The sequence below is a fragment of the Saccostrea echinata genome, unplaced genomic scaffold (assembly GCF_033153115.1).
Source record: "Saccostrea echinata isolate AGI-Se365-2 ecotype Australia unplaced genomic scaffold, CSIRO_AGI_Sech_v1 ptg000010l, whole genome shotgun sequence".
Lineage (NCBI taxonomy): Eukaryota > Metazoa > Mollusca > Bivalvia > Ostreida > Ostreidae > Saccostrea > Saccostrea echinata.
Window position 1 is genome coordinate 4,364,591 of NW_026889759.1, and position 15,880 is coordinate 4,380,470.

The 15,880-nt window shown below is 34.2% G+C and overlaps 1 long non-coding RNA gene across 1 annotated transcript; it reads left to right on the forward strand.

Annotated features, from left to right (window-relative positions):
* The first annotated feature begins 8,736 nt into the window (after positions 1-8,736).
* On the forward strand, positions 8,737-9,452 carry LOC133184610 (uncharacterized). Its single transcript, XR_009720825.1, has 3 exons — positions 8,737-8,783; positions 9,048-9,122; positions 9,269-9,452. It is a non-coding gene; the product is annotated as an uncharacterized LOC133184610 (long non-coding RNA).
* Positions 9,453-15,880: the final 6,428 nt, after the last annotated feature.

Sequence of the window (15,880 nt, forward strand, 5' to 3'; positions counted from 1 at the left end):
TGATGTTGGTTCATTTTTCTTGTTAATTTCTTAAAATTGAAAAGTAGAAGTCCAAAGACATGAGCTTCAATATCTCAAACATCAATATGCATACTGTAAAATCACTAATTTTCGTGGTTTGAGGAAAAATTACTGGTACGAAAGAATTTGATTTCGTGGTTAAAGGAGAAACATTATAAAGGACTATGTGATTTTCACATTTTATGGGAGGTATGAATTCATGGATCTCGGACTCTTCATAGCACAAAAACAACACAAATTAATCCCCCATGAAAATCTGATTTCCCAGTATTTTAAGAGCAATAATACCCACATCCATGAAACCATATGAGTGTATTTGCAACTTCTTTCTGTAACAGGGCAGCTGGAGGGAATCGAACCCAGGACCCCTGCATCACTAGCCAGGTGTTCTATCAACTGAGCTTCCCAGCTGATATTCATGGCCCTAACCATCACATTCCTCCCTCTTTAAATTGTTCTTCGCTCTTGAAGACACAAGTCATGTTCTTATTTGCCCCTGAAAGGACTTTCACCTGTAAGTCCAGGGGTGGAAATCTTTTTTTTTAACATTAAAATACGTCTTCACCAATTTTTCCAAATTATCCGACTTAAAATATCTGTAACGGGAAAGGAGAAAATGTATAGCTGAACTTGGAATCGAACCTGGCACCCCTGCATTACTAGTCAGGTGCTCTACCAACTGAGCTACCCAGGCTGATATCCATGGTCCTAACCATCACATTTTCAAGACTATCCTTTTAACTTTCATGATTCTGCTCCAAACAATGTGTGATTGATAGAACATTGCTCTGGAAGATTCTTAATTTGAGGATGATGCTGATTTTTTGAAGATTTCCAGATATTCCTCAGTGATTGAAAAGCTTCTATGGTTTTTGATCAAGAGGCAAGTACGTCTGTCTCAGAGTTAACATCTGAGATGATCTTATTTCCCATATGGACAAAGTCTTGCACTTCCTGTTTTATTTTCTGCATTTTTCAGTATGATACGTTCTGCTGCTCTCTGCTCCCGTATTGATCTTCAAGACATTGGTCTCTCTGGACCTGGCACTTGTGTCACCTTGCACCATTAAGACATACAGAGCAAGACAAATGTCTTAGCTGCATTGGTGAACCAAATTGGGCTCAACATCAGCACCAAAGTACAGGTCTTCCAAAATAACTGTCAGGGTCCAGCTGATATCCATTTTTAGCTCACCTGAGCTGAAAGCTCAAGTGAGCTTTTCTGATCACATTTTGTCTGGCGTCCGTCTGTCTGTCTGTCTGTCTGTCTGTAAACTTTTCACATTTTCGACTTCTTCTCAAGAACCACTGGGCCAATTTCAACCAAACTTGCCACAAAGTATCCTTGGGTAAAGGGGATTCAAGTTTGTTCAAATGAAGGGCCACGCCCTCTTTCAAGGGGAGATAATTAGGAATTAGTGAAAAAATAATGGCAACATTTAAAAATCTTCTTCTCAAGAACCATACGGCCAGGAAAGATGAAACTCATGTGGAAGCGTCCTCAGGTAGTGTAGATTCAAGTTTGTTCAAATCATGACCCCCAGGGGTAGGGCGGGGCCACAATGGAGGATCAAAGTTTTATATAGAAATAATATATAGGAAAAATCTTTAAAAATCTTCTTCTCAAGAAAAGCAAAGTCATGATGAGTAATATTTATATGGAAGCATCTTCGGGTAGTGTAGATTCAAGTTTGTTAAAATCATGACCCTAGGGGGTAGGGCGGGGCCACAATGGAGGATCAAAGTTTTAAATAGAAATATATAGGAAAAATCTTTAAAAATCTTCTTCTCAAGAACAGCAAAGCCATGATGGGTCATATTTATATGGGAGCATCATCAGGTAGTGTAGAATCAAGTTTGTTCAAACAATGACCCCCGGGGGCAGGGCGGGGCCACAATGGAGGATCAAAGTTTTACATAGAAATATATAGGAAAAATCTTTAAAAATCTTCTTCTCAAGAACAGCAAAGTCATGATGAGTAATATTTATATGGAAACATCCACAGGTAGTGTAGATTCAAATTTATTCAAATCATGACCCCCAGGGGTAGGGCATGGCCACAATGGAGGATCAAAGTTTTACATAGAAATATATAGGAAAAATCTTTAAAAATCTTCTTCTCAAGAACAGCAAAGTCATGATGAGTAATATTTATATGGAAGCATCTTCGGGTAGTGTAGATTCAAGTTTGTTAAAATCATGACCCCAGGGGTAGGGCGGGGCCACAATGGAGGATCAAAGTTTTACATAGAAATTTATAGGAAAAATCTTTAAAAATCTTCTTCTCAAGAACAGCAAAGTCATGATGAGTAATATTTATATGGAAACATCCACAGGTAGTGTAGATTCAAATTTATTCAAATCATGACCCCCAGGGGTAGGGCAGGGCCACAATGGAGGATCAAAGTTTTACATAGAAATATATAGGAAAAATCTTTAAAAATCTTCTTATCAAGAACCACAAAGTCATGATGAGTCATATTTATATGGAAGCATCCTCAGGTAGTGTAGATTCAAGTTTGTTCAAATCATGACCCCCAGGGGTAGGGCGGGGCCACAATGGAGGATCAAAGTTTTATATAGAAATAATATATAGGAAAAATCTTTAAAAATCTTCTTCTCAAGAAAAGCAAAGCCATGATGAGTCATATTTATATGGAAGCGTTCTCAGGTAGTGTAGATTCAAGTTTGTTCAAATCATGACCACCGGGGGTAGGGCAGGGCTGCAATGGACTACCAAAGTTGTACATAGAAATATATAGGAAAAATCTTCTTCCCAGGAACAGCAAAGCCCAGATTGTTCATATTTATATGGAAACATCCACAGGTAGTGTAGATTCAAATTTATTCAAATCATGACCCCCGGGGGTAGGGCGGGGCCACAATGGAGGATCAAGGTTTTACATAGAAATTTATAGGAAAAATCTTTAAAAATCTTCTTCTCAAGAACAGCAAAGTCATGATGAGTAATATTTATATGGAAACATCCACAGGTAGTGTAGATTCAAATTTATTCAAATCATGACCCCCAGGGGTAGGGCAGGGCCACAATGGAGGATCAAAGTTTTACATAGAAATATATAGGAAAAATCTTTAAAAATCTTCTTATCAAGAACCACAAAGTCATGATGAGTCATATTTATATGGAAGCATCCTCAGGTAGTGTAGATTCAAGTTTGTTCAAATCATGACCCCCAGGGGTAGGGCGGGGCCACAATGGAGGATCAAAGTTTTATATAGAAATAATATATAGGAAAAATCTTTAAAAATCTTCTTCTCAAGAAAAGCAAAGCCATGATGAGTCATATTTATATGGAAGCGTTCTCAGGTAGTGTAGATTCAAGTTTGTTCAAATCATGACCACCGGGGGTAGGGCAGGGCTGCAATGGACTACCAAAGTTGTACATAGAAATATATAGGAAAAATCTTCTTCCCAGGAACAGCAAAGCCCAGATTGTTCATATTTATATGGAAACATCCACAGGTAGTGTAGATTCAAATTTATTCAAATCATGACCCCCGGGGGTAGGGCGGGGCCACAATGGAGGATCAAGGTTTTACATAGAAATGTATAGGAAAAATTTTAAAAATCTTCTCAGAAACAGCAAAGCCCTGATTGATCATATTTATATGGAAGCATCCTCAGGTAGTGTAGATTCTATTTTGTTCAAATCATGACCCCCGTGGGTAGGATGGGGCCACAATGGAGGATCAAAGTCTTAAGTAGAAATATATAGGGAAATATCTTCTTCTGAAGAACTGCAAACCATGATTAGTCATTTTGATATGGAAGCATCCTCAGGTAGTGTAGATTCAATTTTGTTCAAATGATGACCCCCAGGGGTTGGATGGGGCCCATTGGGGGATCGAAAGTTTTACATAAGAACATATAGAGAAAATATTTCTTCTCAAGTACAGGAAAGCTATGTTTAGTCATATTGATATGGAAGCATCCTCAGGTAGTGTAGATTCAAGTTCAAATGATGACCCCTGAGAGAGGGAGGAGCCACAATGGAGGATCAAATTTTTACAAAGGAATATATGGGAAAATTTTTTTAAAATCTTTACAAGTACAATAAAGCCATTTGTTATATTGACATGGAAGCATCATCAGGTAGTTTAAAATTCAAGCCCCCCTCCCCCCCAAACCCCAGGTAATCTTTTCAATACTGAACTGATTTGTGCTTTTGCCTAGCCAATGTGCTCAGGTGAGCGATGTGGCCCATGGGCCTCTTGTTAGCTCTACTGGTCAGAGACCAGAAGAGCTTATGCAATAGTAAGGTGTCCATTGTCTGTCCGTCTGTCTGTTTAGGTGTCCGTCCATCAGTAAACAATTTTTCAAAATGCTACTCCTCCTACAGATTTGATCTGATTTCAATATAACTTGGCACATAAGTAGACTACACTAAGATACATAATTCTGTATATCGGTTTTTGATTTCAATGAACGGTATTGCCATGGTTACTAAAAATGGAGATTTCTGGGAGAACTTTCTAAATGCTACTCCTCCTACAGATTTGGTCTGATTTCAGTATTACTTGGCACACAAGTATACTACACTAAGACACATAATTCTATTTATCGGTTTTTGATTTCAATGAATGGTGTTACCATGGTTACTAAATATAGAAATTCCTGTTAAAAACTTTCAAAATCCTACTCCTCCTACAGTTTTGATCTGATTTCAATACAACTAAGCTCACATATAGACTACACTAAGATACATAATTCTATTTATTGGTTTTTGATTTCAATGAAGGATGTTGCCATGGTTACTAAAAATTTTTCACAGGAATTTCTATTTTTAGTAAAAATAGAAATCTCTGTGAAATACTTTTAAAACCTTACTCCTACAGTTTTGGTCTGATTTCAGTATATCTTATCACACAAGTATACTACACTAAGATACATAGTTCTTTATATTGGTTTTTGATTTTAATGAAGGATGTTGCCATAGTTACTAAAACTTGAAATTTCTTTGAAATACTTTCAAATCTTACCCCTCCTACAGTTTCGGTCTGAATAACCTGTATCAGTTTTTGATTTTGATGAATGGTGTTGCCATGGTCACTAAAAATAGAAATTTTCTTGAAATGCTTTCAAAACACTACTCCTCTTACAGTTTTGGTCTAATTTCAATAGAATTTAGCACACAAGTAGACTTTACTGAGAAACATAATTGTCTTTTTTTTTTTTATTTTGTTGAATGATGTTGCCATGGTTACTAAAATCGAAATTTCTGTAAAATTCTTTTAAAAGGTTACTCCTCCTACAGTTTTAGTCTGATTGCAATCTTGCCACAAAAAGAGACTAAATCTAGGATAATTATTCTATTTATTGCTGTTGCAAAGTTTGAAGTCCAAGTGCTACTTTTTTCTTCCTTTGTTATAAGTACAAACCAGTAGAGCTACAGTCTCGACAGAGACTTCTGGTTGTGTTCATGGTTTACTGGTTACTATTATTTCCTTCATGAACTAGTCTGTGCACAGTGTGAAGAGGAGTGGCGAGAGCAAGCACCCTTGTTTCACTCCGGTATGAATGTAAAATTCTGTAAGACTTGTTCCAACGACGACCTGAAAATAAACGTTTTTTTCCCTGAAAATCGCAAAAAACCTCAAAATACATTACTATTGCAATATGAAAACGAGACCCTTTGATCCGCTCAGTAGATCGCAAACAAAGAAATAACAATCTACGTGATCGAATCAAGAGATCCTATTTTAACTAGATTTAGCAGATATGACATTAACTTTTTGATTCTTTTCCCCCGTAACATATTGCCTTGAAAATATTACGAATAAATGTCAAAATAACTACATGTATATACTTTGTGTTTGATCTTACAGATACCTGGAAAAAATATTGTTTTTAAATTTTGTCATATTTCTGATATTGCGGTCCCAAACAATTTCCCTATTTATAGTATAATCACTAAAACAAGGTCGGTAATAATTTTGTTATCCCGGTAAGTCTGACACAAGCAGTAAGTTACTGCCAGTAACCAGTTCATCTTTTGGAATATGATTCGCGGTGTCCTAAAGATGTGCAATAAAGTTTCTATTGAAGTTTTCATTTTCATCTTGGGGGCAAACTGGGAGTTTTTTCTACATAAATCTGGTTGCCAGAACTCTCACATTTCACGCATTAGCCAAATACGTGCAAGAAGGTTTTGGAGTTTTTCTTCTCTTCTAGAGGACCAATTATTGGCGGAGAATTTAAACGACGATTTCTTGAGTCATTTGAAAATACTTAATATACATTGAAAGCAAATGAGAAATGTAGGAGGAGAGGAATAACTTTGTCATTCATTCTTGCAACCAAAAAAAAAAAGACAAAAAAACTGAGGGTTAGGTCATAATGTTCAGTATATTTTTATTTGGTATTAATAAGCGAGGAAAGAAATCACGGATTTAATTTTTGTTAATTGTTTTTTATATTCTTTAACAATAAAAATATACGCGAGAATGAAATTCTCGCGAAAAGACGATCTTAATTACGCAAAAAAAATGTGATTTACAGAGGTATGTTATAAACAAGTTTATTTACATGTTATAAACCAGGCTGTCTCCCTTATAAGACAGCAGTTGCCTCCAAGACATTAGATTATGTATGACGTCATAATGTCGAACGTAACAGTTGATATGACGAAATAATTGTCGCTACAACAAAACTTGGATAAAGATGTCGGAGGTAAAACTGCTTTCATAAATTACAATATTTCGCTTTTTTGTAAGTTCAATTACAGAATTTTTTGTGTCAAACTTTTCATATTCCTTATCCTTTATAGAAAATCATATATGACGTGTTGGATTTTGGAGCCGAGGCTGTAAAAGACGTGGTAAGTGCATTTGCAAAGAATTCGTGAATAATATTGTTTCAACAATACAACTGGAAATTATGGCATTGAATTTACTCTTTTTGGTCATATTGCTGAAATGTTAGCGTATATAATAATGGATTTTTATTAAGAAAAAAATTGGCTTCTTGATATCAAAATAGCATTTTGACGCAGGATTGCACTTAATGATTTCTCTAACATTTTAGTGCATAAAATCTAGCTGTTTTGTCTTTAACTCGTGGTCCAACTCTGCCTTCATATATTTGAAATTGAATTTAAAAAGAAAGATTTTCTCGTAATTAGAATTTTTGAGTATCTCAAAACCTTTCTTATTATTTTTTTTTTTTATTTTTAGGATGCGAAACTGGCGATTTTAAAATTTGATTACAGTTGGGTGGCTGAAGTGGAGAGGGAAGAGAGAATGATGAAGGTAAATATACTAGTATACAAATGGCACAAACAGTTTACTTCATTTTTGCTTGTGAGAAGATATTTATCATTACACAACACACTGCTAATGTCTGATTATAATATTAGCAAAATAAAGTCTTCTTGACTATCTATTACTCTAAGTTATCATTATTGGGGCCTTTCAATGCTTTAATGCTTTACTACTGTGATGGCATAATGTTGGGCTCAAAACTACAATTCAATTATGGTAGCTAACATTTAAAAATAAAACCAAACAAACAGGCAAAAAGAAAAGGGAGTCTTTATTAGTATGCCTTTTTTTATCAATAAAAAGCAATAGTTTCATTATGTCGATTTTCCCTATAGGAAGCAAAAAAGCAATCCCTGGAACAAACAGATGCCCTGAAAAAGACACAAATGGAGTTAGACGACGATAACAAGACCATCAATAGGTAATATTCGACACCATAGAGAAAGCGTTTTCCAGTAACCCCTCCCAAACATAGCGAAAGTTATTGATACATCAAAGCATGGCGATTTGCAGAACTATACATTAATTTGAAATTTTCCTGAATCTTTCGCCGTTTTCTTTGTAGACAATCAATTCTTGATTTTGGTGAGGAGCCAGTCAGAAATTTGGTAAGTACATTTTTTTTTGAGATGTATGTCTCCGAGTTCTTTTTAAAATACTGCATGGGTAGAAAAATACTGATGTTGACTATTTTAAATATTGACTAGCAAGTTGTAAATGTCCTATACGAAATATATTAAAATATAAGCCCACATACTATACAATAGACGATTTTCTAACATCCTTTATATTTCTGTCCCAATTTGCTAAATCTATTTTTCTCCCTCAGGATGCGAAACTGGCTATTTTGAAGTTTAATTACTCTTGGGTGGATGAGGTGGAGAGAGAAGAAAGAATGATGGAGGTAAATATATACAAAGCGATATCACCTAATGTATCATCTAACCGTATAATATATATATATTTATACACACATTGCATATTTATTTTGTCTATTCACTGTTAAATTATAAGTTTATCATTATTGGTATCTTTCGATGCTATGTAATTCAATTATTATGAAAGCATAATTTTTATCAACATCTGAAATGTTGCCAAAAAAACCAATAATAAGGGGACAGTACTTATTGTAAAGCATTAATAATAAGCAACAGAGTCTCATTATGATAAAAATTTCCCCTCTAGGAAGCAAATGGGCAGCCCCTGGAACAAAAAGATGCCTTGAAACAGAAGCAGCGGGTGTTAAACGAAGAAAACAAGGCAATTGATAGGTAATACACTAGTTAACTGACTCTATAGAGAAAACGTTTTCCAATAACCTACTCGCGGAACTGCAAAAAATCATTGATATGCCAAAGTAAAGCCGATTATAGCACTATACATGCATTTGGATAATTGCTGAAAATGTCACTGTTTGTTTTTGTTTTTGTTTTATAGCCAAGCAATTCTGGATTTTGGCGAGGATCCAGTTAAAAATTTAGTAAGTACACTTTCTGAAAAAGTACCCATATGTATCTCAGTACTGATTTCTTTTCAAATACTGGATGGAAAAATACTTTTTAGACTTAGATTTTGAATTCACGGTGAAAATGACATAACATGTCTAGGTATTGAACACCGGATCACTAATAAAAATGATATACATATGTATGTTTGGAAATTCGACGAAATTCTGTGAATGTTTGGAAATTCAACAAAAATTCAACAAAATTTTTACTTAACAAATTTGATGTTATACTTTCAGGATGCTAAGTTAGAGATATTGAAGTTTTCGTATGATTGGGCAACAGAAGTTGAAGAAAACGAAAGAAGAATGAAGGTATGCAAACTAGCAAATAATCAGATTTATATGTATTCAAAGCAGTGGTATCACATTTTCATGTACATGAGCAGTATATACATGTGTAATTATGTTCAAAATAATCAAAACATCTCAGCATCTGTAACTATGCTTGCTCTCTATAGGATGTTCAAGCAAGAAATGAAAAGGAAGAAGATGTTACAGAGAAAGAGATTCGTGAAACAATTCCAATGGATAAGGCAAAAGTGAAGATGCCAGAGAAACCCCAGGAAGTTACACTTAAGGACAAGGCAAATGAGACGTCGGTAAAACTTCAGAATCTGCTGTCAGGGGAGGAGGTGCAGGAGAAGAGGGATAACGAAACAAGGCACTTCATCTTTTACTTTCTAGTTAATGATTATAGATCTGACTGATCTAATTAATGGAATTAATGAGTGAAGTCTTAATTAATTGATGTACATGTATAATTCTTTTTTTTTTAATATGATTGTGTGTACATTCATCATTTATTTCATAACTCATTACAGTAACCCGCTAGAACCTCTCAATGCCCAGAAGACAATCAGTTTGGGGACAGAAGACTTAGAAAAGTACCATCATGAAAGACAGCCAGGAAACTTGCAGGTACAGTTCTATTGGCATGGTTGAAATCATATAAAGTGATGATGATTAGACATATTTTAACGTAAAATTTCAAATAAATAAAACAATAAAATGAAGTTTAATTGTTAAATAAGAAGAATATGTGTTTCAAGACTGGTATAAGTTATCAGACTATTAGTGCTATAACCTAAGTGTTTCCTAAAGTAAAACATGTATACTGTTTTTTATGGTAAAAAGTCACAATGAATACTAAGAAAAATGTTAATTTATAACCAGACATAGTTACTAGCACGACCATGTATACATGCTATGAGACAATATATTACTAGTATGTCTTTTACAGCAACTGACCGATCACAAGGTTGAAATTGTTGATCATTTTGTTCCAAGAAGACTTTTCCTATTTGGGATAGACAAATTTAAGGTAGATGTCTGTTAAAAAACTTACATTTTGAAAGCGACAGTCAGTTCTATGCCCTGTTCCTATCTGTTTCACAATAATTTAAAAAGTAAATCATTCATTCAATTCAATGAAACATATATTTGTCTAAATTTCTAATTAAATTTAACAAGAGATTGTCCGCTTTGATAACTTGAACTTCACAAGATTCATTTTTCCACTGAATAAAATGTTTGTCATTATACTGAAAAAAAAATCCATCATTTTTAAAAGTCTATCAACAGAAATATAATGTATGCATGTATTTGTGCTGTGAGTATTATTTCCACACTGATCGATATATATTTTTTTTAAAATCTAGAATGAGGAGGCAAGACAGATCAACTCATGCAAAGATAATTCATGCACAGAATCATCCAATTCTCCCAACCCTTTGAATGAAGTAATCTCATCTGCAAGAAAGGCAAGTTTTTAACTTACTTTAAAAAATGGCATTTTATCATTATCAAATTAGAAAACTTAAGTGGGTTTAATATCTAATTTTTTTTTATTTCAGGCAACTACATCCACATCTATCAAGAAGAATCTCCGTAGAAGAATAAAGAATTTTTTTGGTTTTAAATAAAATGACCCCAATTTACATTGTGTACCCCATTGACTGGACATCATATAATAGTATAGCGAATTGTTCATTTCATTTGATAACATATGTCAAATGGTTTATTTTAACATCTATTAAATATCATCTGTTTATTGATTGTGGGTTTTCTAGTTGTTGTCATTTTGATTTTTAAGAGGACATCCTTGTCTCTGTATTGCATTTGAGAGAGAGATCGAGATCCGTACAAAACGGAACCGATAAATATTAAAGCAGATGTGGATGATATGTATGATTTGTAGATGTTTCCAGGGAAGGAGAGAGTGAACTTCTTTTACTAAAAATTTTAATATTCAGTTTTAGGGTCATGTGAAAGGTTGTGGATATCATTTCTTAAAACATATACATCATGTTTCCATGCAATTTTCTGGATGGTTTAAGTCAGATTTTATATAATTCGATTTTTATCTCCCATCTCCACCCCTCCCCCACCCCACCCCACCCCACCCCCAACAGTGAACACCTAAGAGTAAACAGTCATCCACGGAATCTATGTATAGAACAAGAAAATGATGAAAATAATTATGCATATGTGTGAGAAATGGGGAATACTGAAGAAAAGAATAAGATATGGTGTATGGTCAAGAGGGAAAAAGAAGAATGGGGGATCCGTGTTCATCATATCTTGAGTAATGCGATTTTGCTCTTACCATCTTGAATGATATGAATATGTCAACAAGGAATATGTATATGTTCCTGTATACATATAGATGAAATCTGAGAATGACGAACAATAATTTAAGGTCAAAATCAAACAACAACAAAATTGATATCGGACCAAAATCGGACCCAAGGCACCAAGGCCATAAACTGAGAAGAGACCAAGTCAAACTTTAGAATTTGAATATCTTGAGTTTTATCTAACGATCATGTTTAACAAAGTGCAAAACAAATTTATGCTATATTTATTTGAAATTTGACTTGTCTTCTCATTTTATGATGTTTAGACCTTGAAAAACAAAGGTGGGATCAGGTGCAATTGAGGGGTAAGCAACCCCTGTCGACTGCTCACACACGCCAATCAGAATTGTGCAAGAATGTGGTCTTACAATTTGTAAGGAAACTTCAGTCAAAATTCTACTCAATGAAAAGTTGCACTTCCAAACAAGGTCATAGTGAAGACCATAAAATGTGCGAAATATATTGACTTTAAACAGATTGATGATACCCATAACATAAACTTATTTGTTAGTAACCTGTTTCGGTTTAGAAACTGTTGTTGCACATAAAATGTTCTTGCCAATCGAATAAACAGCGAAACAAATATCAATTACAACTCCTTCTCATGAAATTTTCTTAAGCCCAAGTGAAGAATTTTCAGTTTCGTTATTACGCCTTTTTATGTCGTAATGCATGTAATAACTTTTATTTTGTTTTCTTCATTTGATTCTTCTAGGCGTTCGTAATTTACAGCTAGGACTTGAATTAAGAATCTTTCACAACGTTTCATGTAAATATCTAAGGGATTCGTGCTATTGTATAGACGAATAATGTCAGTACCTGTAAGATTGTTGTAAATTGCGGAAATTTTACACAAAGTATACATTAGTGTCTACCTACCTAAAATAACCCAAGAAAAATTGTTGTGATTAAGATTTAATTTTTGGTTTATTTGTCTAACGATGGGTATTGTCTTTTCTTGCTCGTCCATCATCTTTATTGCAACGCCAATCAGATAGAATTATAAAACAAATCCAACAAGCTAATTCAGGGAAGTTTTGTGGAAAAAAGAAAGGGGAGAAAGACCTGAAAAAATGCAGATGGAGAGGGGAAAAAGAGTCAACCCTGACCTTTCAGCTTTTGGTTTTAACTTCAATAGAGGTCTTTTTTTTAAGTTAAAGAAATTCATCACCTTACGTTTCATTGTTTGTTTTCAACGTTTTTTATTGACAAACAATCAATAGCGTCGGAAACAAGTTCTATCAACTCACAAGTTCCTCTCAACGTTTCATTGCAAACGCTTATGGAGACCGAAAGTTATCATCTGAAAACTATACGTATGTAACATATGCATTTCTGACCTTGTTCTTTGACCTCAAAATCAATAGGAGCCTTCTTTAAGTTATAGTGATGAAAGTAAAAAAAAAAATAACGTTGAAATAAGTTTTTTTTTCTCCTTAAAAATTATATAAAACTATCAAATACTATTGAATAAGGAGCCGCTTATATGCAATAAACTTAAAATTAGTTGATCTTTGAATGAAGATCCTGAAAATTAAAATTTCATGTAAAAAGTACGCGTGTATTGATAAATTTCTGCTCAAAAAGTACATTGAATTCTAAAATGGCCATACCACATAATTTGATAAGCTAACAGCAAAAGCAAACTATTTCCAAGAACCCAAGATATACCTTTTTTATGTATACGTTTTGCTGGCGTTTTTTTTTTTAAGATAATGAATTTGCCTGTTAAAAATGATACTATCTGGGAATTATGGAGCACCAGATTATCATATTATCGAGTTAACTCGAACAACTGAAGATGTCTTTAATTATTTGAAAAAAAATCATCTATTAATCTTAAGTGCTCAACAATTCAATTAGAGAGCTCTCATAAATTATAAATGATATTTTCCATTTTGAATTATTGCGCAGTTTTGAGTTATACTGAATAATTGTTAATATCACAATTAATTTGCCGAATTAAGGCGCACAACAATTAAATTGTTTCTGTCTTCAAATTAATTAATGATATCAGCAATCGATTCGATGCGCGCCGCTGCATTTCATTTCCGGAATTTTGCATAGCATTTCCGACATTTTTTAATTTCATTCGACAATTTATTTTTTTTTTTATTTCCGACATTTAATCTTTTTCATTTCCGGATTTTTTGCAAGGCTACTCTTCGGCAATTTAATGTTAACCAAGTAGGTGGAAATGGAATTTTAAAAAATATAAATAAAAACATATAATACACCCTTTATGTATACATGTTTTTCATTATTAGCCATATTCATCCGTTGCACAGAATAGATTTATTGCATCTTTCCTTGCGCTACATGCGTATATATGTCTCCTTTCTTAATTAAACAAAGAACAAAAAAAAACAAAAAAAACAAAAAAACAAGAGGCCTAAGGGCCTTAACGGTCACCTGAGTATCATACAACAATTTAGAGAATCCATAGAGTATAAAATGAACTAAAAGGTGAAGCTTTGTTGCCCAAAAGCAAGAAAAATAGGGTGATCAGGATCAACAAAATAATTAGTCTAGTATTCATCAACAGTTCATAAATTAGGTTTTAATCTCTTCCCCATTTATCACTCTCACCATAAGTATATTAACAAACTATCAGTGTTTCTGTAATATTTTAATTCCTTGTTGAAATCTCTTACATTGGCCTCTCTTGATCTTTGATGAACATTTCATAAGACAAGTTATTTTTGTCTGATTTTTATTTATCTACTACTTACAAGTCTACCTGATCATTAAAACTAAGAAAGTACTTTTTGTATTATACAATAACAATTCTTGCATAATTCTCCTATTCTATTAACCTTTCAAGTACATTATTTACAGTGATTAATTATCAAAAGTAAATGGCAAAGGGGAATAACTCCTCTCAGTAGAATACAAATTATTAGAGCCCTGGCCAGGACCAGAACACTTGAACAAATGGTCCAGATGTTCAAAAATCTGGTAAAAATACCCTTCCTTATTAAAACTTTTACTCTTTTTGCCTCTGATATGCCCAGGTGCAGAGAAGATTTTTAAAGAAATAATGCATTTTTACTACAGATTCACTATATTCACTATATTATCAATAGAGCCCCCCCCTCTCCACCGAGAAACGCCAGAGCCTCTCACCCTGGGACCAGAAGTTTGCTCATCATAAGTAATCACTTTGTTTGTCTGCTTAACACTAAGAGCAGACAGGATTATTTAATAGAATTAATGCATTTTCACTATATTATCAAGAGCCCCACCCTTACACCAGTACATCTGACCCAGGGGGTCATGAAATTCACTACTCTGGAAGAAGCACTCTTGCTCATCATAACTATACACTTAGCTTCTTTGCTTTTTAACCAGAATATTTTCAAAGAAATGTTGCTTTCTCACTATATAATCAATAGAGCCCCCCCCCCTTTTCACCAGAACCCTTGATCCTGGGAGCCTGAAATTCACAATTTTGGAAGAGGCATCCTTGCATATCATAACAATGTATTTAGTTTATTTAAATAATACCCAGGGGCAGAGAAGAAGATTCTCAAAGAAATAATTCACCTTCACTATAGGATCTATATAGCCCCACCCTAGCACCAGAACCCCTGTCCCTGGGGCCATGAATTTCACAATTTTGGTAGAGTCACCCTTGCTTATCATAACTATGTATTCAATTTGTTTCAATAATACCCAGGAGTAGAGAAGAAGATTTTCAAAGAAATAATGCACTTTCACTATATGATCTATATAGCCCCGCCCTAGCACCAGAACCCCTGACCCTGGGGCCATGAATTTCACAATTTTGGTAGAGGGCTCAATGCTTATTACAATCATGCCAACAGTTTGACCCCTTGTTGTCCAGGAGTAAAGAAGAAGATTTTTAAAGATTGCATTAATTTTGGTGGTTTTAGCCCCACCCCTCAGGCCCCAGGGGGGCAGGGACCGTGAAATTCACAAATTTTGTTCCCTTTTACACATAGATGCTATATGGGAAAATTGGCTGAAATTGGTTCAGCGGTTTCAGAGAAGAAGCTGAAAATGTTCAAATGTTAACACACGACGCACAACGCACGACGGACGACGACGGACGAAAACGGATAGCAATAGGTCACCTGAGTGACTCAGGTGACCTAAAAAAGAATTCCATCAACGATGATAGTGTATTCCCTCGAATGGTTTCTGTATGCCTGATAATTTGCATACTAGCATATCTGATTTCAATCTTAACTTCAATTCTGCTTTCATTGTCGAAAAGTACTACCTTATAAATGTCGGTGATAAAAACTTTAAAATGTCGGAAATGAAAACTATAAAATGTCGGAAATGAAAAGTTGAAAATTTGAAAAAAAAATTCCGGAAATGAAATGCAGCCATGCGCGCAATAACTCAATTAAAGGGAGCAATAATTCAATTAATCCGCACAATAATTGAATTTTTGTTCTCTTCGTT